Source organism: Pleurodeles waltl, chromosome 2_2, assembly GCF_031143425.1.
Source record: "Pleurodeles waltl isolate 20211129_DDA chromosome 2_2, aPleWal1.hap1.20221129, whole genome shotgun sequence".
In the NCBI taxonomy this organism is placed as follows: domain Eukaryota; kingdom Metazoa; phylum Chordata; class Amphibia; order Caudata; family Salamandridae; genus Pleurodeles; species Pleurodeles waltl.
In genome coordinates, this window is record NC_090439.1 from 399138062 (window position 1) to 399165032 (window position 26971).

At 42.1% G+C, this 26971-nt stretch overlaps 1 protein-coding gene across 2 annotated transcripts in view; it reads right to left on the minus strand.

The window, feature by feature from the left end:
* The window catches only part of CCDC102B (coiled-coil domain containing 102B), a 561597-nt gene that overhangs the window by 358432 nt on the left and 176194 nt on the right, over positions 1-26971 (minus strand). The gene's annotated exons all lie outside the window — the stretch shown is intronic.

A 26971-nucleotide genomic window follows, 5' to 3' on the forward strand; every position in this document is an offset into this window, starting at 1 on the left:
TCCAATGTCTATCGCAGTCCATATCTATCTACTCTATTTTTCTCTTCTATTCCAAATTCAGTCCAATGTCTATCGCAGTCCATATCTATCCATATCTATTCAACCTGTCTTGGTTTCTGTTCTGAACAGGTAAGAAAAACACTTCTGTTGCTGTGCACTTGTCCCTTGGAGCCTTAGCTGTCTCAGTGCTGTTGTAAGTCTCTGTCCATTTTGCACTGAGTACAACAGTCTCTCTAAAAGCAGCCCCAAACTATGACCTCACTGTATAACTGCTGTTTAAAGCAATCTATTGTGTCAGTCCAATGTGTGTTCACTAAGCTACTAAAAGACCTCTTTCACTATACCAGTAGATCCTTTATTTTGATTAAACTTTGTCATGTCTACCCCCTGCCTCTCTCTTTGCCCCTCTTGCCCTCTGTAAGTTTGTGAACACAGCTACACTTTGAGTACCCAGGTATTTACCATAACCTGTCACCTTGCTAAGTATTATTTGTGGAATTGCCAGTCACTGCCTTCAATCTTCACAATGTTATCCTAATTATCAGGCCATGGACTTACTCTCTTGGGATTGGAATGTCGGCGATCACAGATTTGGATTGTCTGTGGACCCCCCCACCTGTAGTGTCTCACATATCTGATCATGAATATTGCAGCCACCCATCATCTTTCACCCACCTAGACACATAAATTATTTCCTGAACAACTGTCAAAAATACAGTATGTATCAACTACTTTCCTAGGGTGAACACTTTTTCCTGGAAGAATTTTAACGCCACTGGAAAATCAAATTCAACTAATATTAGGTCATTCTTATCTGACTATAATGTTTCAAAAACTGCATCCCTGGCAGGCACAAATGAATCTGAGCGCTGACAGCTCAGGTAAGATACTTTGAGGCATACTTTGACTGGAAGAGTGGTCCATGGAAGAAGAGTTGCTTCCTGTCCCAGGCTAGCTAGACCCTGGCAACAGGAATAAAAGATGACAGCTAATTCCCAGTTTGCGGGTCCATGGCTCCCCTGCCCATCAGTGTCAAACTTGCGGCCCTAGTCTTGAACAGGAGTGTGCCATGCCATTGTGTTATCCTCACCTAGTTTGTCACTGGGTGTGGTGGGGTCTGTGATCCTGTGATCCCACTCATTCTTGTGGCAACATGGGAAAGGGGTGGAGAGCAGTGATGCATAGTGTATACTTGCTGATAAAAACATGGTCCAGGGCAGAAAAGGGCTTAAATCCAAACCACCTAGGAGAAGCTCAATTAGCCTAGTTTAAGTGCATGATGTGACAGTGTGGCCCCAGAGCATCGCAAGCCACAGAGGACTGGGGTGAAAAGTAGCTCTACAAAACCTGTGATGGCTAGCAAATACTCACTACCACATGTACATTTCAAAAACGTTGTGACTGCCTGACCCTCCCAGAGAGAGAGAGAGCCAGGGTTATGGCAATGATTGAGCTATTATTATTTCTTTTTTTATTACTAGGTGACAACAAATGAGGGGGAAGAGCCCAGACGCCCACTGTGACAAACCACATCCAACAACAGCTGGCCCAACACAGGCCTTCTTTTCTTTTTAGACAGATTTGTAGGCATTTATCTAAATAATTGCACCACAAACAGATATCTAAGTGACTTCCAACCTGTTTTCCATTGTGGCTACAATACTGATACAGCCTTCAAATTCAGAACTGAATGAGAAGTATGAAACTAAATTAATACCCTCTTTGATCACAAAAGAGGAGGAAACTTCCTTCTATGTGGTGAAATGAGCTCACAAACACCAGGCTTAAACTGAAAATGTTCACCTCAGCAAAATCTTTCAACTCAAAAAGCTACTCCACGCTTCTACATCAAAGAGATAGACAAGAATGCTAAATTCCAATTAAAACCTCTTCTTCAAAAGCCTCAAGCTTTTCCTCTCAAATCAAGATATTGAATTTGCCATCCAAGCCCTAGTTCTTTCACTTATAAACTATCAAATGCACTGCTAAACGGTGTGCCAAAATCTCATCTTGCTACCATAAAAGCCATCCTTTATTTGACAGTTTGTGTAGCCCCCAATACAAAACAAAATCAGTACATTGCAGCAATCCTTGCATCACTTGGTTTCCCACAGATCATTGTTCAGCAAATAAGACATCATGCATCACCAACAATAAAATTCACATAATCAAGCAAAGCCCAAATACTTATCACAAAAGGTTTGGCTGTCTGGTAGAAACAGTAGGAAACCGATTTCTGCTCAAGTTGGACATGCTTCAATTCAAAAGTCCTCCACCCTATTACAATAGTACTCTGACAAAGCACCAAGGATGTATGTGAATCAGGCCACAACAATCTCTCTCATTAACGGTCTAAAAGTCCTTACATTATCTAAGACCCACTGCGAGTACCTGATGTCTCCAAACCTGAACTAAATTGATCAGACTATATCCCAGTAAAGTTTAAGTCATACATTAACAACTGTGTATGGTTTTTCTTTGTGTGCTGTATCTTGCTGTAAAGAGCAGAGCAACATGGGATGCACCTATGTGCCTGTGGAGTGGTGCAGTGACCTGTGAATACTTGGGCTCCATACCAGCAACCCTGATGACTTTTCTCTGCTCTCTACTGAGGAAGGACTCAACCCAGAAACACATGTTTAGAGATAAGATCACTACCTGCAATTACTTTGGTGAAAAACTACAGCAACTTTGAAGTAATTGTGCTGCACTTACCAGGATGCAATGGGGTGGACTGTGCTGGGATGAGAGGCAGTGTGCTCCCTCCCCCACTTGTGTATAAAAGGCCCCCTTGAGCCAATGAGTAGACAAGCTTACCTGGGATGCACCTGTGTGTCTGTGGAGTAGTACTGTGACCTGTGAAGAATTGGGCAGCATACCTACAACCCTAGATTACTTTTATCTGCCCTCTGCTACTTCTGCTGTTTACTGATGAAGGGCTAAACCCGGAAACACATGTCTAGATATAACAGCACTACCTGCACCAACTGTGGTGAAAAACTACACCAACTTTGAAGTAAGTGTACTGTATTTACCAGGATGCAATGGGGTGGACTATGCTGGGATGAGAAGCAATGTGCTACCTCCCCTCTTGAAAATAAATATGCCGCTTGAAACTTGAACAATAGTCTTATTTTCTGTTGATTGGCTAGGAGAGATGCAGGTAGTGGAAACTACAGATATTAAAGACAGCATTAAGAAAACAGTATGTTTGTTTCTGCTCTGACCTCTAGGTCTCCTCGTGCAGGAGAACCAGGGGAACCATCTTCCTCCAAAGGCCCTGTTCTAGCATGGGCTATTTTTCTCCATTGCCCTCCCCATATGTTGTACACAATCTTAAATTGAATCACACCTCAATGGTGTACAGTGAGCAGGTGCTGTCACGCAGGATATACACTACATATATAAAAGAAAATACATGCTGAAGAAATGTCATGGACTGCTCAGGTTCATTAAGGTTTGATGAGTTTGGTGAGGCTTTGGTTAGTTGCTCCTCATTTGTAGTAGAAACTCAGCCTGCTTACCTTTTTGAGTCATTTTCACTTTTAAGTAGGTTACTACGTTTTGGTTATTCAGAAAATCAGAGTGTAAATATACTCCAAAAGTGTAACTCACTTGGGCCTCATTCTAAAAGGTGGCTTATACTTTGAGTAAATTTACACTTTTGAGTAAGTTTGCTACTTTGTGGTATTCTCAACCTGCACTTTTTAGTTACTTGCACTTTTGTGCTAACTTCCTGTTTTGTTGCAAGTCTAGCACTAAACATGACCAAACACCTTTGCTGCAACACCCCCTCAAAAGCCCCCTCCAGCCCACAGAAAATAATGGAGGTAGGGACTTACTACAAAAGTGTAAATTACTACAGTAGTGTAAGTAACTAAAAATATTCCAGTGTGTGAGTATGGAAAAGTAGTACACTTACTCAAAATTGTAAGCTACTTCAAAAGTGCAGTTTCTGAATAGCCCTTTGTAGTAAGTTTTGTTGAACTATTGTAGTACTAAAAGCGTACTACAAAGTGCAGTTTGCTAATCAGGCCCTCATGTTTTCATGGTTATACATTTCTGAGCAATTTAAATTTTTTAATGAGCTTACTACTTTTTTCTATTTACAAAATCTGGATGTAAATTACACTTTTGCAGTTAATTTACTCTCGGTTTTTGTGAATAGCCAAAACGTAGTACACTTACTCAAAAGTGTAAATCACTCAAACGTAAAAGTTACCTTCCTCAATCAGACCCTCGCAATTTGGACTTTGATGAAAAGTGTGTCCATTTACAGATAAATAATAGTTCATGAGATGGAATCAACATCTCCACCTGAGTCCAGCCTGAAATCCCCTTCCCCCCATTCTTGCTTTCAAATGCCCTCATAAGGTTCCTGAAAGCAGAACTCGTTCATTAAGAATGGTCCAATAAAATTCAGACGTTCAGTCATGCTATTTATGTAGTTTCATAAGTAGCAATGCCTCCATCTGCCTTAATTCGATTCAACTAGAAAACAGTAATAATGTCAAGCCTTATATCCTGCCCGTGACTCCCAGCTCTTGCAACCATTGTACATGTGTGGGAAAGTGCTTTAGTAGCTTCTCAGCAACATCCACGCTGATCCTTTGAGTGCCAGGCACAGACTGAAAACACATTATGGAAGGACTCTGGCTTTGCAATCCATCACTGAAGTTAAACAAGCAGTGTTAATAGTATTCATTATTAAACTCTTATTGTGAAACATTGTCTGTGTTACCTTGGAGTCTTCAGGCACTTGTGACCCGCACGTCAGCATTGCGTTTGTAGTATTTCGCTCTGCAAAGCATGGAAAGCGAATGGTGGAATTGCATTAGGATCCAGGGAGATTCCAAGTGCAAACGCAGATGTTAAGTCTTCTATATCTAATGAGTCCTCCCCAGATATTTTGTCCGCTTTACAGCTGAAGATGGATTTGCAACTGTTTTGTTATGACAAGATTTATGATGAGAGAATACTTTGTTGTACTTGGTCCTTTAAGAGTACATTTCCCAGGGAACTAATGTTTTTTTCTACTAAAAACCAAAGAGAAAAAAAGCTGTAAATTGATTACTCCACTGCGCACAACCTGTGGCCTGTAAATGAAGTAGTAAATATTACTGATAAAATATACTTCAACAAAGTTCGCAGGCCTGACTTTTGTATATGATCTCTGATTTGTAAAGTCGGCGGGTATAAGTAATCTTTAGGTGTGCCTTTAGCCAATATCTTTTTATGTTCTGAAAAAAATATGGATAATATACTGATTTAAAGGGACTCCCAACCAGCTCTCTTTTTGTCTATTTTTGAGGCATTCACATTCTGATTCCTCTACAGAATAGGGCAAGGGTCAGCCCACTTCACCCACTGGATAAATTCACTTTGAGTAACTGCCTTTTGTTCTTTCAGGAGTAGCACAACTGCACATAAGGCATGTCCTACTTATATAGACATAAACAATTATATAACTAATTTTAGTAGTTCTGCTATTTATTCCAATTTCCTGGCCCACATCTTACTTTGCAACTCTATCTGCCTGTCTACGTTTGGAATCCTATCTATCCATCTGTCTACTCTATCTATCTTTGCAAATCTATCTATCTATCTAACTATCTATCTATCTATCTATCTATCTATCTATCTATCTATCTATCTATCTATCTATCTATCTATCTATCTATCTATCTATCTATCTATCAGAAACCAGGACTTCTTGCAGTGTCCCCTCACTTTTTGCCTGCATTTTAACTACTATATGTTGGTTTTCTGACTCTGAATGTGCCCTGAGCTCTGCTGACCAGACTCAAGCCCATGCTCTGATTAAAAGTATACAGTCATTAGGTTTAATTACAATTGGTACTGACAGCCTAGCTGTCCCTCCTCAGTATATCAGACAGAATGTAGACTTAGAGGCCCAGTAGTTTTAAAGCACTTAAGTGTGCACTGCTGTGATGCCTGCTGTCAATTTAAAAGCCAGCCCTGCCTTGCATGCTACTTTTAAATTATAAATATATGCAAATTCAACTTTGGAATAAAAGGTACCTCCAAAGTAGTAAATGACCTTATTTTTATGTATGCATATAAGTCACCCCTAAGATCTCCCCTAGGTGTCCCAGGGACACTATAAATATGGACATTATGAAAGATATTTTATATGCACTGGTGAGGGAAAAAAATGTTGATTTAGTTATTCCCCATTGTAATGCGTTGGCTGTATAAGCTAACATGGGAATACTTCAATAAAGTAGAACTGTTGATAGGAGTGAGTTAAAAATATAATTCAAGGACTTAAAAGAATAGTTATGATACATCCAACAACTTGCTATTGTTAGATTTGTTATAACTATTACAGAAAATAAGTTACAGAACTTTCCTTTTTGTGAGCCAAAATCCAGCCTTCCAGCAGCCCTTCTCTGATAGGCCAGCCTCTGCCAGGCTGTGCCAAGTTGTTTTAATTAGTTGTGTAGTGGCCTGCCTTACGGCAAAATAATTCCTGTGGGAGGAGAACTTCATGCTGCAGAGCAAATGCCGGAAGGGGGTGGTGGGATCAAACTGGTCTTCAAAGAGGGAATGGCAGTTTAGACAGAACACAGCCTCACCGGCACATTCTGCACCCCCAGCAAAACAGGAGCCCCAGTTAATAAATTAGTGAGGGGTCAGGAAGGGGAGTATTAGGGAAACTTAGCCACATCAGTGGGGTTGCTCAGCCTGATCTAGCCCTTCAGAAGAACATTTCTTCACCTCGGATTTTGGAAGAATACTGCTTTCTGGGGCAAGAATATGCCCCACTTTGGAGGAAGGGGTCATACTCCTGGGTAGCAGTGGTCAGGGGTGCCACTCTGCTTGATGTCCAGCAACACTGAATACATATGGAAGAGTTGCCAAGCAACTCAGATCCCTGCCTGAAAACAGAAGGAGGTCTGCCCTGCTGGAACCCCTGGTCTGCACCCCAAGAGGACCATACTCAGAAGGATTGCACCTGCTGCACACTTTGGGACTACAGCATTGAGGACTTTGCCTTGCTTCAAAAGAATTAAGGAGGGAGTCCCTGAAAGCAACATGTACAAGAGAGCTACAAGAGATCATTGCCTGAAACTACAAAGAGAAGAAAAACTGCCCTGCTGGAACCCTGGTCTGTATCTCAAAGAACTGCATTCTGGAAGACTGCACCTACTGCACACAGAGGAATTACAGCTCTGACGACTTTGCCTGCCTTCAAGAAGTGAAAGAGTAGACTCCCTAACAGCAAGAGGTTAACAGAGCTTCACCTGCACCATACCTATCAAGAAGACCCCAGCTCAACAGCCTCCAGTGGCCTTTGAAGGAATTGGCCCAATGCATTCTGGGAGACATAGTCCCAACATGCCAATGACCATCTGAGAGCTTCTAGACCATTGGATTGGTGGTGTGGATGCACAAAGATCCCTCCTTGGAACCAAGAAGAAGAAAAATCACTGCCCTGCTGAACCTGTGGTCTGCACCAAGACGGACTACACTCACAAGGACTGCACCTGCTGCACACTCTGGGCTTCACAAAAGAGGACTTTGCCAGACTTCTAAAGGATTCAGAAGTGGACTCCTGTAAGGGACAGGTATAAATGAGCCACCAAAAGTCACCTACATCAACTCCTGCCAGAAAAGCCCAGCTGGACAACGTTCAGTGAACTTTTAAGGTGCATTGTGGGATTTGTAGTCCCAACATCCAATGGAGCAACTCAGAGATTCTGGGACCTTGTATTGGTGTTGTAGACCACTTTCCTGCATCAAGAAACACTACTATAAGTGTTTAAGTGTTACATCATGGGTGGCCAGAACTCTTGACTTTGTCCCGGACTTGCGCAATCTTTTTTAACAGTTTGATTGCTATTCGCTACTAAGTTCCAGTTTTACTTTTAATCTTTTAAAAAACATATCTCTGGTTCCGTACATTGGATTGTTGTCATTCTGGTGTCATTTTAATCATAACAATAGTTCCTGTTTTTATAAATTGATGTAGGATCCAAGTCACCCTGTCCTTTTTGCTTTTTGGCCTGAGCCCTGGTTAAAGCAAAAATATGCCCTGGAATGCCCAGCATTGCTGCATGAGCCTCCAACTCCACATCTGACCAAGCTGATGTCTCTAAATCATTCCCTAGTAGACAGTCTACAGGTAAATCTGAGGCAACCACAACTTTCTTTGGACCAGTAACCCCCCCCCCCAGTTGAGATTTACAACAGCCATGGGGTGGCTAAGTGTGTTGTTATGAGCATCGGTTACTTGGTACTGGTGACCAAGTAGGTGTTGTTCAGGGTGGACCAGTTTCTCTATTACCATGGTAACACTGGCACCTGTGTCCCTGTAGGCCTGAACCTCAACACCATTTATTAGGGGTAGTTGCTTGTACTTATCCATATTAAGGGGACAAGCAACCAAGGTGGCTAAATCAATAGCCCCCTCAGAGACTAACACAGCCTCCGTGGTCTCCCTAACAAGACCAACCCCAACTAAATTACCAAAAGTGAGCCCAGCTACTCCCTTGGATTGGCTATTAGTAGGTTTGCTCCCACCACCATTGCTATTACTATGGGCACTAGGTGTAGCAGCAGGGGTTGTAGTGGTAGGAGGCTTGTTGCTTTTCTTTGGACATCTGTTGTCCAATGGCCTTTTATTTTACATAAATAGCACCATGGTTTCTTTTCTTTGTTTTGATTTGAAGAGGATTTGGGCCCACCACCCCCACCAGAGTGTTTTTGTGGGCCTGATGAAGACTCATTTTTAGATTTGGCCCCACCCTTGTCAGAAGACTTACCATCCTTCTTCTTGCCATCCTTGTCACCCCCTGTATGAACTTTTCTGTTCACCCTTGTTCTGACCCATTTGTCTGCCTTCTTTCCCAATTCTTGGGGAGAGGTCATATCAGAGTCTACCAGGTACTGGTGTAACAAATCAGACACACAATTATTAGGTATATGCTCTCTCAGGATTAAGTTATACAGGCTTTCATAGTCAGAAACTTTACTGCCATGTAACCACCCCTCCAAGGCCTTCACTGAATGGTCAACAAAGTCTACCCAGTCTTGTGAAGACTCCTTTTTGGTTTCTCTGAACTTCATCCTGTACTGTTCAGTGGTTAAGCCATAACCATCTAGGAGTGCATTCTGAAGAACTGTAAAATTATTGGCATCACTTTCCTTTACAGTAAGGAGCCTATCCCAGCCCACTGCCTTTGAGGGACCTCCTGTACAACACAGGCCCTCTCAAGTGCAGCAAACCACTTGTTAATGTCATCCCCCTCCTTGTAAGGGGGAACTATCTTGTGCAGATTCCTAGAATCATGCTCTTTTGCAGGATGACTATTTGGAATACTGCTGCTGCCACCATGGGGTCCTAACCCCAACCTCTGCCTTTCTTTTTCTAAATCAAAGGACTGCCTATCTAAATCCAGCTGTTGCTCATTGAGCTTCAGCCTGGATTGTTCCACTCTCAATCTATTGAGCTCCCTTTCTAACACTCTGTCATCGGGGTGGGTGGGTTGGGCATGCCTTGATGCCTTGAAACAGAAGAATGGTGTGAATGAACAGAGGGAGACCTGGCCCTAACAGATGGCACACTAACATTCTGGCCTACAGAAGCAACACTCTTACTGTGATGTGAACTCACATCAGTACCAGCTATGCTATGTGGCCTGCTAAGGGGCAGGTTGGAAAGATTCCCTCCCAAATCTTTTGCTAGGGGTGCCCCAGGATCAGATTGGGAACCATCAGCCAATTTCTCACCAGAAGTGCCAACTAAGGTCTTATCTTGTTCAATGAGCATATTAACCAACAACTGTCTTGAGGGATTCTTCCCTACCCCCAAACCTCTATCTATGCAGAGACTCCTTGCTTCTTTCCAGCTAAGGTTATCATAAGCTATGCTGGACAGATCAAGAGTTTGGCCTGTACCAGACATGATAGACAAAAGTTTAAGGGACAGAAAAAGAAAGAAAAAGTTTCAGAACTTTTTAAAGAACAGAAAAAAAACTTTTAAAACTTTTTAAGAACTTTTTGAAAGTTTAGATGTACTTTTCAGCACTTAGTAAAAGAAGTGAGAGAAGAAAAGCAAAACTTTTTGGTTAGGTGTACATACACTGAACTTGTTTTGTATATTTTTCTCTTATGAAAAGTACAATGACAAAAGTGGTAAGTAGTTGCAAAGTACTTATCCCACCGCTGCACAACCAATGTAGGAGGCTGGACTGGCTTGTAGTGAGTACCAAGGGGTACTTACACCTTGCACCATGCCCAGGTATCCCTTATTAGTGTAGAGGGGTGTCTAGCAGCTTAGGCTGATAGAAAAGGTAGCTTAGCAGAGCAGCTTAGGCTGAACTAGGAGACGAGTGAAGCTACTACAGGACCACTAGTGTCATATGCACAATATCATAAGAAAACACAATACACAGATATACTAAAAATAAAGGTACTTTATTTTTATGACAATATGCCAAAGTATCTCAGTGAGTACCCTCAGTATGAGGATAGCAAATATACACAAGATATATGTACATAATACCAAAATATGCAGTAATAGTAATAGAAAACAGTGCAAACAGTGTATAGTCACAATAGAATGCAATGGGGGCACATAGGGATAGGGGCAACACAAACCATATACTCTAGAAGTGGAATGCGAACCACGAATGGACCCCAAACCTATGTGACCTTGTAGAGGGTCGCTGGGACTGTAAGAAAACAGTGAGGGTTAGAAAAATAGCCCACCCCAAGACCCTGAAAAGTGGGTGCAAAGTGCACCTAAGTTCCCCAAAGAGCACAGAAGTCGTGATAGGGGAATTCTGCCAGAAACAACGATGGATTTCCTGACAAGAGTACCTGTGGAACAAGGGGACCAAGTCCAAGAGTCACGATCAAGTCGGGAGTGGGCAGATGCCCAGGAAATGCCAGCTGTGGGTGCAAAGAAGCCGCCACTGGATGGTAGAAGCTGAGGATTCTGCAGGAACGACAAGGGCTAGAAACTTCCCCTTTGGAGGATGGATGTCCCACGTCGTGAAGAGTCGTGCAGAAGTATTTTCGTGCAGAAATACCGCAAACAAGCCTTGCTAGCTGCAAGGGTTGTAGTTAGGGTTTTTGGATGCTGCTGTGGCCCAGGAGGGACCAGGATGTCACCAATTGCGTGTGGAGACAGAGGGGGCGCCCAGCAAGAGAAGGAGCCCACTCAGAAGCAAGCAGCATCCGCAGAAGTGCCGGAACAGGCACTATGAAGTGGAGTGAACCGGAGCTCACCCGAAGTTGCACAAGAGGATTTCACGAAGCCGGAGGACAACTCAGGAGGTTGTGCAATGCAGGTTAGAGTGCCAGGGACCCAGGCTTGGCTGTGCACAAAGGAAATCCTCGAAGAGTGCACAGGAGCCGGAGTAGCTGCAAAACACGCAGTTCCCAGCAATGCAGTCTAGCGTGGGGAAGCAAGGACTTACCTCCACCAAACTTGGACTGAAGAGTCACTGGACTGTGGGAGTCACTTGGACAGAGTTGCTGAGTTCAAGGGACCTTGCTCGTCGTGCTGAAAGGAGACCCAGAGGACTGGTGATGCAGTTCTTTGGTGCCTGCGGTTGCAGGGGGAAGATTCCGTCGACCCACGGGAGATTTCTTCGGAGCTTCTAGTGCAGAGAGGAGGCAGACTACCCCCACAGCATGCACCACCAGGAAAACAGTCGAGAAGGCGGCAGGATCAGCGTTACAAGGTTGCAGTAGTCGTCTTTGCTACTTTGTCGCAGTTTTGCAGGCTTCCAGCGCGGTCAGCAGTCGATTCCTTGGCAGAAGGTGAAGAGAGAGATGCAGCGGAACTCTGATGAGCTCTTGCATTCGTTATCTAAGGAATTCCCCAAAGTAGAGACCCTAAATAGCCAGAAAAGGAGGTTTGGCTACCTAGGAGAGAGGATAGGCTAGCAACACCTGAAGGAACCTATCAGAAGGAGTCTCTGATGTCACCTGCTGGCCCTGGCCACTCAGAGCAGTCCAGTGTGCCAGCAGCACCTCTGTTTCCAAGATGGCAGAGGTCTGGATCACACTGGAGGAGCTCTGGGCACCTCCCAGGGGAGGTGCAGGTCAGGGGAGTGGTCACTCCCCTTTCCTTTGTCCAGTTTCGCGCCAGAGCAGGACTGAGAGATCCCTGAACCGTTGTAGACTGGCTTATGCAGAGATGGGCACCATCTGTGCCCATCAAAGCATTTCCAGAGGCTGGGGGAGGCTACTCCTCCCCAGCACTGACACCTTATTCCAAAGGGAGAGGGTGTAACACCCTCTCTCTGAGGAAGTCCTTTGTTCTGCCTTCCTGGGCCAAGCCTGGCTGGACCCCAGGAGGGCAGAAACCTGTCTGAGGGGTTGGCAGCAGCTGCAGTGAAACCCCGGGAAAGGCAGTTTGGCAGTACCCGGGTCTGTGCTAGAGACCCGGGGAATCATGGGATTGTCTCCCCAATACCAGGATGGCATTGGTGGGGCAATTCCATGATCTTAGACATGTTACATGGCCATATTCGGAGTTACCATTGTGAAGCTATACATAGGTAGTGACCTATGTATAGTGCACGCGTGTAATGGTGTCCCCGCACTCACAAAGTCCGGGGAATTGGCCCTGAACAATGTGGGGGCACCTTGGCTAGTGCCAGGGTGCCTACACACTAAGTAACTTAGCACCCAACCTTTACCAGGTAAAGGTTAGATATATAGGTGACTTATAAGTTACTTAAGTGCAGTGTAAAATGGCTGTAAAATAGCGTGGACGTTATTTCACTAAGGCTGCAGTGGCAGGCCTGTGTAAGAATTGTCAGAGCTCCCTATGGGTGGCAAAAGAAATGCTGCAGCCCATAGGGATCTCCTGGAACCCCAATACCCTGGGTACCTCAGTACCATATACTAGGGAATTATAAGGGTGTTCCAGTATGCCAATGTAAATTGGTAAAATTGGTCACTAGCCTGTTAGTGACAATTTGGAAAGAAATGAGAGAGCATAACCACTGAGGTACTGATTAGCAGAGCCTCAGTGAGACAGTTAGTCATAACACAGGTAACACATACAGGGCACACTTATGAGCACTGGGGCCCTGGCTGGCAGGGTCCCAGTGACACATACAACTAAAACAACATATATACAGTGAAATATGGGGGTAACATGCCAGGCAAGATGGTACTTTCCTACAGTCATCACAAATGCACCTTTATGAACCATGTTGCCCCCTGTATCACATCATGCTATACTGAGCAAGCATCATGAAACAGTAGCCATTTTAGTTTCTTCTTTTATGTACTATGCCAAGACTTTTTAACCGAGGCCTCCCGCGACCTGTAGACGAGCAGGGCTCCATCGCGGTCGGCCTGAAAGTTTGACTTTGCCCCGGTCGAGGTGCAACCAGATGACCCGATTGGCGCTTTTTGTTTCTAAGCGCTAGAAAAATAATAATTCTTTAAAAATTCATATCTCTGGTTACCTTTATCCGATTTTATTCGTTTTTGTGTCATTTTAAAGATAAAAATATAAACTATTTTCATAAATTGGTTTTGGATTTTTAAACTGTTTCCTGTGTTTTATTTAATTACTGTTTTGTGATATTTGAATGCTTTACACACTGTCTCCTAAGTTAAGCCTTGACGCTCGTTGCCAAGCTACCAAGGGTTGAGCTGGGGTTAATTTACTGAGACCTAACTGGACCTAAGTGGAGGTTAGTGGCTTGTTGCGAGGTGTAGGTACCTACCTGCCCTTACCAATAACCCATTTTCCAAAATTTTTGGTGGCAGCGGTGGGATCCTGTACTTGTGTTCAGTATCACGTTACAGTTTTAAGTAAAACAAATTAAAAATCCATTAAATAGTCTTAGTGCAATTTTTTTTTTTTTTTTCTTGTTTTTTTTATTAAATTTTTTTAAATTTTTAATTTGGATTAATTTCTATTATTTAATTTTGGACCTAAGTGGAGGTTAGTGGCTTGTTGCTAGGTGTAGGTACCTACCTGCCCTTACCAATAACCCATTTTCCAACAATTACATAGTCTAGATAGTCAGGATGACACCATTCCCAGTGGGGGTGGAGGGCTGTTAATGACCTAGTTTGCAGAGGAAGTTTTTCATTGCCATAGATCCACTTCAGAGATGTCCCCAGATCTCTGGCCTGGTAAAGGAAGGTTCTACCATGTTGGATTTTGGCAGAACAGTGTACAATAGAAAGGTTTAAGGCCACACTTCTGGATGTGATTTCAAAGCGGGAAGGATTACCCCTGGGAACATTTTCCCTATTGGCTTGGGAGTTTCCTCCACTCCAAGCTGGAGCCAGGCATAAATGTGGCATCCCTGGATACCTTCGCCATAGCACATGCATACCTATGGAAGACAGAAGAAGAGTTGCACTTGATTTTAAACCTGCAGAGAATAATCCCAAGGGCTGAATCTGTTGCCACTTGTACCCAGGGCAAAGTTGTAGACTCCAACAGTTGGCTGGCTAAATTTCTGTTAAGATGCAGGGTCACAAAAGCTGTAAGAAGTTTACTTTTCAAGAGCTCAGCTGACCAGTTCCAAAAGATGTGCTTTTGATCCTGTTGGTGGCTTTTGAGAGTGTAAGTCCTAAGCCCCCAAGTGCTACCTATAAGGGCTTAGACCCTTCACTTGTGTTAAAATGTACTGCTCTGACCCTGAACTCTGCACAACTTCACACTTAGAAACTTTTTCAGAACTTTTCCTCCAGTGCACCAGTGTAGATCTGGACTGATACTGAAGCCACAGCTGCAAATACTGAATTGCTGGTTGGATTCAACTCACCAGTTTCCACTGATGAAAGGATTTCGAGTTCCAGAAGTTTTATGTTCAAATGTACAAGGAGCTCACCGAGGTTGATGGTGAATAGCATACTACCGACAACAAGATCTCCCTGAGTACAAATTTCAGACTTCGGCCGCTCAGAGACTTTCCGACATTGACACAGACAGTGCCAGGTTTGCCCCCCCAAAATGAGGCCTATAAATGATTGTCATAGCTCAACCATGCAACATCCCTAAAACCTATGCGTGCTGTCTAATGATGGCAGTATATTTCAGTAGGATCAAGCTGCCCTAAGGGTACTTTTGCAGAAAATGCAGATATAAATTGTGAATGCTGCCATCCACATGTCAATATTTGAATGAACTGTCAACATTTTTACTAGTTTCATGTCCTCCTCTTTGTTCCAGGGCTACCTATCTAGTAGTTTAAAGACATCAACATACTTACTATCCCAATCTATTCTTTACTGGTAGTCAACAAATTACCTGCAAAGGGAGCTGCTATTGCCAAGTGTAACAATTATGCAATCTCTGCTTTCTCCTGCCTCATCTTGTCAGGGTTCTCTGTCCCAAACCCACCCTCTGTTGTCTCCAGTATTAACCTTTCCCTCCAACTGTAGTTCCCACTGTCTAGTAGGTACTACTTACTGCTCCCTGCTTACATATTCCATGCCTTACTTTCCAGGTCCTCAACCTGTGTAGGCCAATTTTGTTGCTCCTCCATTCAAACTATATATATATATATATATATATATATATATATATATATATATATATATATATATATATATATATATAATCTTTTCCAAAATGTTATCCTATGGATTTCCTAATTCCATCTGGAAGTTCTCAAACGGGCACTCCTCACTTGCCCTAATTCTTTTTATCACCCCTTCTATTTATATTCCACTGTTTCCCACTCTCATCTATTCCTTCACTCTCCCTCATTGCCTACTTGTCCCCTATATACTGAAGGTCGATGCCCGTAAACTGGGTTTGAGGGCAGTCTGTCCACCTTGACCTTTTGCCACATGCATCCTGTTTCCCTGCACCATGAGCCCTTGACAACTGCCTCTTTATTGCCATTCATGTTTTCTGACTAATTCTGGCTGTATATAGCGTTATAGCTCATCATTCATCTCCCTTCTCTTTCTCTTCTCTACCATTCCCCTCGTGCTATCCATAGCAGAAAAATAATATTTATGTATTGTACTTAATTAAAATCATACAATCAAATTATTAACAGAAGGGGAAGGGAGCACACTGCCTGGCATCCCACCACTCAGTTCACTCAGATGCATTATGGTAAATGCAATGCATGGTAATAGTTACTTCAGTGAAAGTCTTTTAGTTTTCGCCATTGTTGGAGCAGCCACTGCTGTATATCTCTAGACATGTTTGAACTTCAGTATAGTTGTCCTTATTCAGTAGAGAGTGACAAGTTGTTTAAAGGTGCTGGCAATGTAAATGCTGCTTGCAGTCTTTTCAGCTCTCTGTACCACCCACTGAATGCAAGTGCACCAACCAGAGCTCATCACCTCAATGGAGCCTTATCAAATAAAGGGAAAAAGGAGCACACTGCCTCACATTCCAGCATCAGTGCATTCATATGCATTATGGTAAATGCAGTGCATGATAACACTTAATTCAGTAAAAGTCTTTAGTTTTCACCTCTGTTGGTGCAGCCAGTGCTGTTTATTTCCAAACGTGTGTTTTAGATAGTTATCCTTCATCACTACAGTGTAACAAGTTGTGTTTTAGGTTCTGGAAATGTGGCTCACAATGTTCTCAGGTCTCTGTATGACTCCCTGAGCAGAGGTGCATCAAAAAGAGCTTGTTGGTGCATAAGTTTAAAGGAGCTTAATCAAGCCAAGTGAGAAGGGAGCACACTGCCTGCCATCCCAGCACTTAGCTCACTCAGATGAATTATGGTAAATGCAGTGCATAGTAACACTTACTTAGTAGAAGCCTTTTAGCTTTCACTATTTTTGTTGTAGCCAATGCTGTGTATTTCCAGACATATGCATCAGTATAGTTGTCCTTCATCACTAGCGAGTAACATGTTGTTTTAGAGGTGCTGGAAATGCTTCAAAGCTCTCAGTACTGCTGACTCAGTGCAGGTTCATCAACCAGAGCTCATCAGCTTAATAGAGCCTTATCAAATAAAACATTTTTGTATTGCTGTTGAAGAGATGTAAGTTCTAAAACAAGATTGCCATTGTAATTTGCACAATTTATCTTTTCGGTTTTATTTGTAAGCTCTCACTTCTTGTGGCAAAGTTTCAGTGTGTACCACACATTTTAGTTTTCTCTTTAGAATTTGAAAGTTGTTTTTACTATTATCTGTTAAATGGGTTCTACCCCATAATATGGGATCACACAGTGCTTTATTCCCTGACCTGGAATAAAGAAATATATAAGGTCTGACGATTTAATTGGTATTCATTTTTTCAGCTGCATTCTATGTTTGATGACAGTCTACTTCTATAATGGTGTCAAGAGGTTTCATAAATAGAATTACATGATCTTTAGTGACCAATGGCCTAGTTTGCTCAAATAGTTGCTTTCTAACAGATGTTTTTCTTCAAGCTGAAACAATTCACAAATTCAGTTAAAGTAATTTTGTAATCTAGCACCCTCTTTCTTGTTTCTACAGTATGCATAGTTGATATTGAAATGTCCTTGTCTAAGTGACCAGTAAATCATTCTTAAGTTCATAATAAATGTTGACTATAGTAACACGTTTCTCAATAGTTCTTTTCCTTGTAGTAAGCTGGCTTGCTTTTGGATGATCCATAATTGCCTTTTTTATTGAATTGTGTCTTTCTCTGCACCTGAGGAAATAAGGCTGAGACTGAAATCCCCCAAAATGTACTACCACTTCAGTTGTTTGTTTGTGTTAAGGTCCATAGCAATGTAATAAAGGCAGCAATTTCTGTTTCTTGTTTTCACCTTCTGGTTGTAAATATACATTTAATAAGATTACTAGAAATGAATACTAACACAAGTTTTTGAAAGTTTAACTTTGGTTTGTAATAACCATGTTAGTACTGTATCAATTATCACTAGCTTTAATTGGAGTTTGGTGCTGGTTGTCACATGAATATGCTTCATGAGCATAAAGTATACATTTATGAAATTAAAATTTTCCATTATCCCTTTTATTTCTGGTGTTTTGAGTTTGGTATTTACTTTTGTGACTCCTTAGTAGTTTTTTCCAGTTTGACTGAATATAGGTTGGTAATGTTCTGGTTTTGTTAATGATACTGAGATGGTCCATATTTCAAATATGTATCTGTTAGCTAGGAATTTGTCGAAGTCAATTTTGTTGTTTAATTTTTTTTTGCATATATCTCAGGGCAAAAATGACACATTCTCTATTAAGTTGTTAGAAGAATAATTTGGTTGAAAAGAGAGCCTAGGAGTTTCATGTTGCCATTGTTTAAGAGATCATGTGATCCTCTAGATATATATTGAGGTGTCAAATTGGCTATTAATCAAGCAGCATAAATTTTAGCAGGATTGCCCATTTGACTACGTGAATTGTCTGAAATCGAATTCTAGATAGAGATTGCACCAGGAATAAGATTACTTAAGTGGCTTTGTGTATCAGGTGCCTATTTTGGTGACTTAACGTGTTTTGATTATTTGCAAGATCTAGTTATGTTTTCTCTTTTGCTTTATCTATGGTTGAATGAAATTCAAAGTAAGTAACATCCACCAGTCCAGTTTTTATCAAAGTAAGTAACATCCACCAGTCAAGTTTTGATTCCTCAAATCCAGCAATTTAATAAGTAAGAGTTGTAGTTAATGATCTGGGATATTTTTAGAAAGAGCTAAGAACTAGGGGGCTTATTTAAGAAAAGTGCTACTTTTCTTGTGCCCCTTAGCGCCCCCCTAACTTCACCATGTGTGGACCATATTTAAAATACGACACACCATGGCAGTAGTTAGGGGACTAGCATCATCATTTTTTATGCTAGTCTGGAGCTTTGCAGGTTTAGCGTAAAAAATGTTGATGCTAATCCTGCAAAGCCCAATGAGGCCCATTGTAATCAATGCTGTGCCTCCTTTTAACACCTGCTCTGAGCAGATGTTAAAAGTGCCAAAAAACAGGGGAGCGCCCCCTTTGCATACATTATGCCTGTCGCAAGATTAATGTAGCGGAAAGGGTTCCAAAGTGGTGCAGTGCATGCATGCCAGGGATTGTGGCCTCTTTGGGTCACATTAGCGTTAAGAAAATTGTCTAATATGGCGCAAAGAGGCCCTAGGGGCTCCTCAATATGGCACTAGATTTGGATTGATAGACATTGATTTATATTAATCTACTGTAGGTCATCAAGGATTTCAGTTCTAACTAGACTCAAACTTAAGACCTTGATTTAAATTGTATCAATACATTGAAAATGTTATCATGTAGACAGAACCTTTTTATTTTTTGATAAAAGTGATGTTGAAATTTGTCTGATTTTTCCCTAGTATTTAGCTGATCTCCTTTTCTTTTGTAGTTTGAATCAGAGATTTCATGTCCATGAGACTGCTTTCACTAAGCAACATATACAAAATAATTTTAAATGGTATAATTCATTTTCAATTACCAAGATCTTGTTCTGTAATAACTTTAATTGTCTATTCATTGTCAGACAATTGTTTTCTGGTTGGTGTTTTCCATCATAAAAATTGAGTAGTTATGTGGTTGGTTTGATTTTATGGGTTGTGCTATTTTCTCTTGCCCTTAAGCATTTATTATTCTGTTGTGATTTATCGTTTTTTCTTACAAATATATAAGGCAAAATGAGAGTTGTCTTCCAGGATCTTTACAGTCTTGCTATTCTATATATTTTAGTAGACATACTTCCACTGATTTACTGGATTGCCTCAACTTCATTACACTGATAGATTGGCAATTTAGTTCGTTATTACTGATGAATTTTGTATATGTGTGTGCTTGGTGCCATCTAAATGAATAGCTGCACATGTGATGATTTCATTAGCTTCCATACATTTTGATGTCTTTGGGTATGTGTCTATTGTTGTCTGTTTCTTTTTTAAGGCATATTACATTGTCTTTATCATAACTGGTAGGTTTGATAGTGTGTCTAATGAAGGAGAGTGTGCACCCTAAATATTGAAACAATTTCTAACAGAACTCTTGTCAGTCAAAAGAATTCAGACTAGCAGCTCCCCTATTGTGAAGATTATGGCAGCATTAAAGTTTTGTGCAATTGACTCCTTGACTCCTTTCAGTGTACTGTTATAGATTTCAATGGGATGCCTTTGCAAACGTTTCCAGCTGTCCTCAGTCAGGTCCTGGATTTTGTGCTCAGATGTATGAATGAGTGCAACCAATTTCCAACAAATAATGCTAAGATTTTGGAGGCATACCACAATGCTGTTGGTGCCATGGTTAGAGCCTACATTGCACTGAAGCCAACTCATGACGGAGAGCAAGTGCACTGCAGTAGGAAGCATTTCCAATCCATCAACATGCAGGTGGTTTGCACTGCTGATCAATAAACCTGTGGTGTATGTCCAAGATTTCCAGGCACCACCCATGAATTTTGAGTGCTACCAACACTTCTATATAGCAACAAATGGCTGACTTTGCACAAAGGTGTGCATGGCTTTTTGGTAAGTGTTGTTGTGGTGTTGGTTTGGAAGGCTGGACCTTACAGGCATTATTTTACTTACATTTGCTTTTGTGATTCTATTTTATAAGGGACTTGGCTTATTCTATTCTAACTACTGATGGCTTTTAACATCACTGTGAAACATAGCAATGCCAGCAGAAGTCTGCTTCAGTGAGGCCTAGTGCGAACCAGTGGAGTGGACTTTTGGGCTTCTGATTGCCCGGTTGTGGTGCCTAGACAAATCTGGAGGGGCCCTCCTCTACTCTCCTGGGAAGTGACTAGAAGATTGTTGTATTATGATTTAAACTGCACAAAATTGCCCTACAAAGAAACATCCCATTTATCCTTGATGATGATTATGAGAGGAAGCCTCATGGGGGTGCTGGTGAGATGCATCAGCAGGATGACAGTGAAGTGGATGAAGAGAGCAACCTTAGGTGTGAAATCATAGAAAACATCTTTGTCAGATGGTAAATGTTTAAACCAAATTCAATATGTACATATCCTCTTTTAGAATGTATTGCAATAATCAAAACATCATTTTCACGTTCTTTTGGGGCTTCATATTAAAAAATCTGTTCATTTGCATTAAACCTTCATGCACATAGATTAATGTATCTAAGTGTGACATAAATATGGGTATGATATGTCAGACTGCATGTCTTACAGCTCATATTTGTTTTTCAAGAGCAAAAAACTGGAAAATTAAGGAGTTCCTCACAAACATCTTAATATGCCTGAATAATCTTTCCTAGGTTATGTCATATTGTCATCTGCTGGAGCATTAGCAAGTCAACTGTGGGCATTTTTGAGTATTGGCACAGAGACTGGTAATGGAGAGATCCGCATTCAGATTGCCTGAACATTTGTGGGACATGTTTGAGAATAATACTGATACACTTTTTCTATGTGCTATAATTGTTCTTGGTGAGGTTTCTGTAGCAAATCTGTGGAAATATATCATCTTGTGTGACCAAATCTGATCATAATATAGGTGTAAAACATGAGGACATGCCCAAAGTGCGACTTACGACTCCTATCACATTTCTGCCTCAGAAGGAGCTGTGGGCTGCAGTTACCAGCCCTCCCAGTGGCAGGAAGGCCATCCATGTATTGTTTGTGCACCGGAAGGTGTTTAATTAGCTTGCATTATCCCCACAGCATGTGATGTACTTCTGCCTCAGAGGGGGACGTGGACTACAGCTACCAGCACAACCAGAGACAGGGAGGCTGTCCCTGTCCTTTTTTTCATGTCTGGAGGTGTTTAATTAGCCTGCATTACCACCTGCAGCGCAGGACGCACCTAGGCGTGTGCATGGGCAAAGACTGGGCTAAGAGTGGGCCAGTATGCACTTTTAGAGCCTGGAAGAAGCTGGACTGGGCCACTCTTCTTGGTTCCTTGTATCAACACTAAGAGTAAGCTATACTCTGCTCTTGGGAGAGTGGGAATGGAAGACCCAAACATGTTTCTCAAATTAGTCCATCTATCACTAATTATCTCACCTGCATAATGGGTGCAATTACCACTGATATTGACTTCATAAAGGAACATATAGATCTAATCCAGTGGCAATCCCTGGCATAACTTTGCCCAACATGGAAGGCTGTGAGAAATCACCACAGGAAATCGCTTCCTTACCTGTGAGTGGGTTACTGCAGTTATTGGGAAGAATGTCTGTGACACCTAGAACCCCTGTGTTAGTACTGAACTCCAGTTGGAAGCCATTGAATAATGTACCTCATCTAACAATCCCCTTTCTCTTAAAAGGAAAAGAAAGGACATGCATGTTAAGGCAGTCAATACCATGGGGAGACATAACTTTGGTGGGTGACTCGCTCAACAGGATGTGTATGGGGAACCTCACCTATGACCCTAACAGAGGAGGACACTGTACAACCACCCTTAGTACACCCAGGTCAGCCTTCATGTTCTACTTCACTGTATAACCTTTGTACTAGTTTAAAAAAAAAATGGGATAGCAAATTACAGACATTTTGTGAAGAGATACAGGGGTGCTTGGATAGCGTCAAAGCTAAACTTAATCTTAGCGCTGAAAATGTGCAGGTGGGCCAGAGAAAAGGGGCCTTGATATCATTAATAAATGGTACACTACATAGAGCACACACTCAAAACATTGAAGCTTATGCTAGGCCTATTTTGTTAGCAGAGGGTGATAGGCAGCAGGAAGTCACACTGAGCTCCAAAAGTAATGGTTGCTCTGATCGACCCCTATCTGCTTATGACAAAGTATGTAGGAAGGAGTCAACCTCTTAAACCCCTGATACCCATTTGCACTTACTCCCTGCATGTACCTCTTATGTCATGGCTTTGAGGAATGTACTGGCTCAGGCCAACTGGAAGTATGAGCAGATTCCAGACTTGAAAGCTAAACCGGCTCATTAAAAATTCAGGGTGGAGGGATGACTTGCAAACTGAGATCTTTCTAGTTAGAAGAGTTAAGCGTGTTGGGCACTGTGAGGGTAATTAAGCCATTGTGTACTGGTTAATTTTAGTAAAGCTAGGTTGATGACACTTCTTTTAAATTGACTGTGCCATATGTGTTTGAGTGCAAGGGGTATATAGGCCCTCCCCTTGGGGTTCTTCTATAAACCTCCCAGCCACAATTGTGCAGTCCCAATTTATAAGAATCTGAGGGTTGGGGATAAGATTTGCTTAGGAGACCCTAGCGTTACAAAACACCATTGTTTTGAGGTCCTAAACTCAATAGAGGATCTAGATTGACTGAACCCTGACAGGGTGGTACTGTAAAATATAATGGGAGAACTGATTCAACCATCAGTGTGGTTTTGTTAAATGTGTCTCATAGACAGGAGGGATTTTTTAGTACTGCAGATGCTGTTTTATACCCTCTCCAAAGCACAAGACCACATAGGGATGGTGCCTTTCCCATCCTCTCCTGAAGCATCATGAGTTTGTGTACTAAACTTGACAACTGAATTTGGTTAAGCCAAGTGAGAAAATATGATCTAATATGCTTACAGGAAACCTGGCTTGTGGAGTGGCGTATTGAGACTTGAGTGACCCACCCTGCACAGTATATAGAGGGGCCCCCACTCTTGAATCTCTCAGTGTGTCTCAGGGCTGAATACTGTGCTAAGGGGTCCCCCTGGAGCTTAGGGTGACCCTACACCACGGGGGCTGCAGGGGTCTTTGTTTCACCACTGCACTTGCGTCTCCTACTATGGTGGATAGCTTCCTCATTTATTGCAGCCCCAACATCCCTTCATCAGCCAGAAGGGCAAGAGGGGGATTGGTGTTGTTGATATGACTTACTTACCATGTCGAAGGTTGAGCAAATACATACTAACAGGTGATTTCAAATCTTTCACTTATCCAGTGTGGGCAGTAAAAGTGCTCTGCTAATTAACTAATATTACAACATATTTGGCCAAAAACAGACAGATGTGGGTAGCAATCTAGATATGTCTCTATCTAGGGTCCTCTCAAGTGTAAATTATGAGTGCTCTGTTTTATGGGCAGGTGATTTTAATAATAAACTCTGTGACTTCACTGATATCTCTGTAGGTGGCTTAACTAACAAGAATGGTGACCCCATTACTCACTTTAGTCACACCCCTTATGGAGAAATCCTTAATGTGATTCTTTTGAAACATCATCTTCTGTTTACATTGGATTTACTCCCTAGATACCAGCCTATTGTTCTGACCTTTTATGGGAATAGTAAGTGCAGCACCATTTACTATATTCTAATCACAAGTAACCTTCATTCCTGAGGATTTCTCACTAGTAAGCAGTTGAGCAAGTGTTCAGAGCATAATATTCCTAGTGCTGAATCTGGATATAGTAAAGTCTCATTCCCATGATCTTGGGGAACTAGTTAACATAGCCAATTCTGGGGTCAGTTTAAAATGTGAAAATATAAATCCAGAGCCTTTCTTACCAGAACTAATCCAGAGTGAGGAAACATTTGTTTCTACTTGCTTCTCCATTGGTGAGGCACCTGCATTGATTATAAATGGGTTTATTTCTTTGTGTCAGAAGCTGTCTAAATCTCTTCTCGTAAAGAAGGGGAAGAAGGGCCCCAAACTGTGTGGTGTACTGCTGCACACTGCAATCTCAAAAATGCACTTAGGGTGCCCCAGAGAGACAAAACCTTAGTTAAACTTGCGAGAAAGAAGTATAAGGAAGCCCTAATCTGTAGGAAGACTGAAATTCAAAAGTCAGCTTGGGATGAATTAGAAGTTGCAGTTCAGGTAAATGACCAATCCCAATTTTGGACAGTGGTTAACCATCCTTTTTTCTAAATCAAATTTCCCTAAAATTGAATGTCTAGTGTCAGCTGATTCTTGGGCTCACATTTTACAAATCCTTTTGATCAAAAAATCAACCTGGATCTGCCCTAGAAGTGATTCAGGAATCCAATAGCATGGCAGTTCCATCTATAAGCTTGAACCCCACCCATAGACCTAAAGGCTGGTACCCTTGCTATTAGAAAGCGTTTGGCACATAAAGTTCCAGGCACTGATGGAGTCCCTATGGACTTGTTGATAGCAAACATAGATTTCTGGGCCCTTCTGATCACCAATGTTTTTCGTGTCACTGTTAGAGGCCCTATACGTCCCTTCTGGAAGGAAGCAGTCATTGTACCTATTTTTAGAAAAGGAAAGAGGACTGATCCAAGCTGCTACAGACCTAGTGCCCTACTGGCCTCTACCTCCAAATAACTAGGGCAGGTCCTCCTTTCACATTTAGAGCCTGAGCCATATCTAATAACATCATGTAAATGGTCCAATATGGCTTCCATCCAGGAGCTGGCATGGTGAAGCAAGTCTTAAACTATCAGTTTTAGTGGGGAAATATGTCAACGCCAGGGGAGGTGCTTTACATTTGCCTCTCATGGACCTCTCCTGTGCTTTTGACAATGTTAACTGCTCCAAACGTTGGACCTTACTGGACTCTATGGGGGTGGCAACGGCATTAGTGGACATTGTCAAGAGGATTCATATTAATACATCTATAAAAATCTGCTATGGACCAAATGGGGGCACTGTACTCCTTAAATAATTTCTAAAAGAGAGGTGTGGCAAGGTTGTATACTGACCCCATTCCTCTTCCTCCTTGATATGAATGGCCTGAAGCAACACCTGGTGAAAGAAGGGAAGGCAAGCCCCAAATAAGTTCTCATCTAGTCCATTGTCTTCTGTGTGCAGATGATGCTGTCCTTCGTGCGCAAACAGCAAACTCCTGGAATCTTTCACTTTATTCATGTTGTAGCTAAATTTAAGGATCAATTTCTTAAAATCTTTTACAATAGTCATGGGCCCAAAAAAGACAAAGGGCCTGATTACAACTTTGGAGGAGGTGTTAATCCGTCCCAAAAGTGACGGTAAAGTGACGGATATACCACCAGCCGTATTACGAGTTCCATAGGATATAATGGACTCGTAATACGGCTGGTGGTATATCCGTCACTTTACCGTCAGTTTTGGGACGGATTAACACCTCCTCCAAAGTTGTAATCAGGCCCAATGCGCCTGATGACGAGTTTGGCGGTCAGAAAACCTGACCACCAGGCCCATGCTGAGGAAACTGCACAGAGCTGGAGATCTCCCCACCTCCCTATTAGGAGATTTCCACTGGGCTGACCGGCAAAAACCAAAGCTTTTGCTGGTCTGCCCAGTGGAAAACGTGCAGTGAAATTGAACTCGCCTCACCATGGAGCCAAGTCCAGTGCCGTCACAGGGGGCCTCCCTAGCACCTCGGAATGTGCACTGTCTGCTGAACAGACAGACTTCAGTGTTGCCTTCGCCAATTACAACCAAGACCGCTGTTAGCCTGTTAGGATCAGAGATACTGGTGGAGATGGTGGTCTTTTGGCAGACCGACTGCCAGGGTTGTAATGTGGCATGCCGACTACCACAGCTGGACCTTAATCTAGGGCACACATGGTTGGAGGGGCTAAGATCCATAAAGTACCCATCTTTAACTATCTGGGTATTCCTTTCAATAGTACTTTAAATTGGGCCTACCTAGTTACAGTCAGAGCTCAACAATTCCAGCATACGATTGAAGCACTATTTCAATTTGCATCCAGGTTAAGTCCAAAGTCAGTTAACAAAATGCTTTTAATCTACAAAAGTAAATGTGCCCCAATAGGATTGCATAGCTGCAGATCTTAGAAAATACATTTCTGACTCATATTTTAACTATCCCAAACTCTGTAGCCCCTTATATTGGTAATAAGGAATTAGGCCTAAAACACACAGGAATTAGGCCTAAAACATTTCCGAGGAAATGTCAGAGAGCAGACCTGCACCACATTTGTCAGCACCGTACTCCAACATTTCAAAAACACAGTGATGCACCAGATTTACAACAATATGATGTACCCCTGTGTTTTCACCACTGCTGGTGCTAAAATTGTCTACCTTACGCCAGCGCATGCACCCTTGCACCATAGTGCAAGGGAGTCTGCGTTGCAGGAAAATATTGTTTATGTGCTGGAAGGTGTCCCTTCCTACACATAAACAATCAACAATGCCAATTTGTTACTTCTATGTGTGCTGCAGAAGTTGCAAA